Source organism: Adiantum capillus-veneris, chromosome 12 (genome assembly GCF_014529385.1).
Source record: "Adiantum capillus-veneris isolate H3 chromosome 12, ASM1452938v2, whole genome shotgun sequence".
Taxonomy (NCBI): domain Eukaryota; kingdom Viridiplantae; phylum Streptophyta; class Polypodiopsida; order Polypodiales; family Pteridaceae; genus Adiantum; species Adiantum capillus-veneris.
In genome coordinates, this window is record NC_140942.1 from 148,768,796 (window position 1) to 148,773,179 (window position 4,384).

At 43.5% G+C, this 4,384-nt stretch overlaps 1 pseudogene; it reads left to right on the forward strand.

Annotated features, from left to right (window-relative positions):
• Positions 1 to 567: 567 nt before the first annotated feature.
• On the forward strand, positions 568 to 4,384 carry LOC147446667 (uncharacterized; annotated as a pseudogene).

A 4,384-nucleotide genomic window follows, 5' to 3' on the forward strand; every position in this document is an offset into this window, starting at 1 on the left:
TCTACTTATAACTTACTTGAGTATTTTAAACAAGTTACGAGAAATGCCTAAATGAATGACCAGGTTTTTAGACTTTCTAAAGGTAATGAAACATACAATAATACCTCTTCTCAACTTTCATGAAACTGACATGCTAACATAACTCCTCATCATATATTATGTTTTTTGACTTGAGGTCATTTCTCATCAGGAGGCAACCCAACCATAATGTCTATTTGAGGTTGACAACCTGACCTAAACATGAAGGGACTATATATAGTCCTTGACTTGAGGTGAGGTCGTTTCTCATCAGGAGGTAACCCCACCATAACGGGGGTTTGAGGCCGACAATTTGATCTAAACATGAAGGGACTATACCTAGGTGCAACATGCTTTGCATCATGAAAAGGAACTCCAAATTAGAGAGGTTATCTTTCCAATTGGATTGCTTCTCATAAATGTATGCTCTTTGTATATACTTTGGCATTGGAGGGGTAGTGGGAATCCACCCTTGAGGTAAGGGTTGATTACAGTTGACCCTAGCTTCAAAGAGAAAATTGGCCATCTCTCTAAATTGGGGTTTAGGGGATGCCTTGTTGGAAAGCTCCTTTTTTGAAATCTTTGATGCTTCCACTGTGAGTTGTAGTAGTCGATTAGTGATATAATTAGTTCTATGATCGAATCTTCCATTGACTGATTTTGAGCTGAAAATTATGAAGTGCTTGAAGCAGATATGGAACTAGATCTTTCTTGAGCGCATCTTTCGGCACTTACTTCCACACAGGCCATTCAATGGTTTCCCCTTCATACTGTACTCTGAGTTCTTCGACAATCTTCATGTAGCTCTATTGATCAGCAGGTTTAGTGTATGCTGGGTAAAGTGCTAGAAAAAATCTAGGAGAGGATACACAAGTGTGGGTGAGTTTGGAACAAACTCTAAAAAGTTCATTATCGCCCGATTTTCCTGTTGCATCATTTTTCTAAATATTTCTGACCAGGTGGAAAAGACTTTTGAGAATCCTTTCTTGCTCTCCTAGACTCATTTTGGTTATGGCCCCTTTGCTAGAAGTAGCATTGTTTTCCAATACCATTTGAACATTATGGTCCAATATCTTCTTGGCACACTGAAGTTGGATCGATATCTCTTTGATATGTGTCCTGATGTCTTTTATACACTTCTATGAAGGCTTATTCCCTACAAGCATTTTGAAATCCAAACCCAGACTGTTGAGATTAACTATGGTTGGATTGTTTCGGTGAGGATTGACCAGAGAATCTTTACTTCGTTAGCGTAGTGGGAATTTCGCAATCCCTGGCCTGTCATTAGCCCATGTGGCTCCATCGCTTAAAAGCTCTAAAAAAAACTACGTCGTCAAAAGCCCAGCGCTAAAAAGCTCTAAAAAAAACTACACCGTCAAAAGCCCAGCACTAAAAAGCTCTTGGAGTGCATTGATTGCTGGATACGCACAACAGAGCTGGGACGGAAATCTCTCAACCATTTTCAGCGGATGCAGAGCGAGGGCCTCTCTCTAGATGCAATCACATAAGTGTGCATCTTTTGATGCAGTCACCTATGCAAGCATCTTTAAGGCATGCTGCTATGTCGCATAGGATCCAGTGAGAGCCTCTCTCCAAATGTAATCACCTACACAAGCGCACGCAGAATCGTGATGCAAAGCGAGGGCCTCTCTCTAGATGCAATCACCTACGCAGGCATTTTGAAGGCATGTGGCTCTACGCAAGATACTGATATGGGCACAAAAATTCACAGTTTGCTGGTGAAGGACATTTTTGTTGGTAGTGAGATTCCATCTTGTGACATGGAATACCATGATTGGAGACTATGTCCAACATGGGCATGGAGAGGAAGCTATTGGTTGCTTTGAAGGCATGCAACGGCATCACCTACGCAAGCATCTTTAAGGCATGCGGCTATGTCGCGCAGAATCCAGTGAGAGCCTCTCTCCAAATGTAATCACCTACGCAGGCATCTTGAAGGCATGCGGTTGTGTCACGATTTTTTAATTTTCGCATGCAGAATCCTGATGCGAAGCGAGGGCCTCTCTAAAGATGCAATCACCTATGCAGGCATTTTGAAGGCATGTGGCTCTACGCAAGATATTGCTATGGGCACAAAAATTCATAGTTTCGTTAGCGTAGGAGGCCAAATCGCAATTCTGGCTCCACATTAACCCATGTGGCTACTCTCCTCGCTATTTTTACTTCATTAGCATGTAGCGGGATCTAAAAATCTGGCAAGACGTTTGTGCCTCTCTCCTGATGCAGTCACCTACGCAAGCATGTTTAAGGAATGCGGCTATGTCGCACAGAATCCAGTGAGAGCCTCTCTCCAAATGTAATCACCTACGCAGGCGCACACAGAATCTTGATGCGAAGCGAGGGCCTATCTCTAGATGCAATCACCTACGCAGGCATTTTGAAGGCATGTGGCTCTACGCAAGATACTGATATGGGCACAAAAATTCACAGTTTGTTGGTGAAGGACATTTTTGTTGGTAGTGAGATTCCATCTTCTGACATGGAATACCATGATTGGAGACTATGTCCAACATGGGCATGGAGAGGAAGCTATTGGTTGCTTTGAAGGCATGCAATGGCATCACCTACGCAAGCATCTTTAAGGTATGCGGCTATGTCGCACAGAATCCAGTGAGAGCCTCTCTGCAAATGTAATCACCTATGCAAGCATCTTGAAGACATGCGGCTGTGTAACGAGGGCCAAGAACTGCATGCTTAGATTGAAGATGAGGGACTGCTCGAGCAAAATATCATTGTTAGAACTGCGTTGGTGGACATGTATTGCACGTGTGGCGTTCTTCACAAGGCACAAGAGGTTTTTGATCAGCTTCCAGAATGCAATGTAGCCACATAGAATGCTCTTATTTTAGGGTATGCTCAACATGAGGATGGTGAGTATGAATTCAATTGTTTCTATAGGATGCGATCTCAGAGTGTCCCTCCAAATGTTGTCAAAGTCTATTGAAAAAAGATGTCATGCCTGGCATTGTCATGGTCGATATATATGCCAAATGTGGTGCACTTCAGAAAGCACAAAAAGTGGTTGAGGAGCTTCCTATCTGGAATGTCGCCCCTTGGAATGCACTGATTGCGGGATGTGCGCAAACGAGAGCAAGCCAGAAAGCTCTAGGCTGTTTTCAACTGATGTAATGCGAGGGCCTCTTTCCAATTGCAATCACCTAAGTATGCATCTTGAAGGCATGTGGCTCTACGCAAGGTACTGATATGGGCACAAAACTTCACAATTAGTCAGAGGCCAAGAACTGCATGCTCAGATTGTAGATAAGGGACTGCTCGATCAAAATATCATTGTTGGAACTGCATTGGTGGACATGTATTGCAAGTGTGGCCTTCTTGACAAGGCACAAGAGTATTTCGATTTGCTTTCAAAATGCAATGTGGTTGCATCGAATGCTCTTATTTCAGTGGGGTACCCTCAACATGAGGGTGATGAGGATACATTCAAGTGTTTCTATAGGATGCAATCTCGGAGTGTCCCTCCAAATGTTGTCAGAGGCTGTTGGAAAAAGATGTAGTGCTTGGCACAGTCTTGGTCGATATGTACGCCAAATGTGGTGCGCTTGAGAAAGCACAATAAGTCCTTGAGGAGATTCTTATCCAGAATGTCGCCTCTTCAAATGCATCGATTGTTGCAGGATGTGTGCAACGAGAACAGAGCCAAAAAGCTCTAGACTATTTCCAGCAGATGCGAAATGTAGTGCCATCACGATAGCACGAGAATTTTTTGATGGGTATCCTCTCTAGGTTGTCATCTCACTCCAGAAGCATTGCAAGCAAAGCAACATACCCAAAAGCGTGATATCCACTTGCCATGTGCATCCATCTCAAGCTTTGACAACTCGATAGTGGCAATGGCAAATGCCAGTTCATGTTGGCTTCAAAAAGAGCACATTGCGGTCTTCTCCTCTCCTTAACCAATGGACTCGTTTACGCAAGTGCTAGAGTTGCAAAGAAACTTACACCAGGGAGTTGCAAGGAAACTTACAGCAGGGCAAAAAAGAAATATGATGAGGAAGAGGAGGGAGAGTAGCTTCACTTTGAGAGCAGTGACAAACTTTACTTAGTTGAAGGACAGAAGCACAGTCAGGACTTTGCTTTCTCCTCAGTGGGTTGGAGAATCCGATGCTGACGATGGCATGTTGGTTGGTGGGCTGTAGACTTGCACGTCAACCACTGGATTTTCCTCGTTCTAAGGGGCTGTCTTCCTGCCATCTCCAATCGGAATGAGGCACAAGCGTACTGCATGTGCGCTTCTACCGGCGACATTGTACATTAATTTTCTGGGTCAAAATTGAGCATCTTATAACTATTGGGTCAAACACAAGATTATGTCAACTTAAGATAA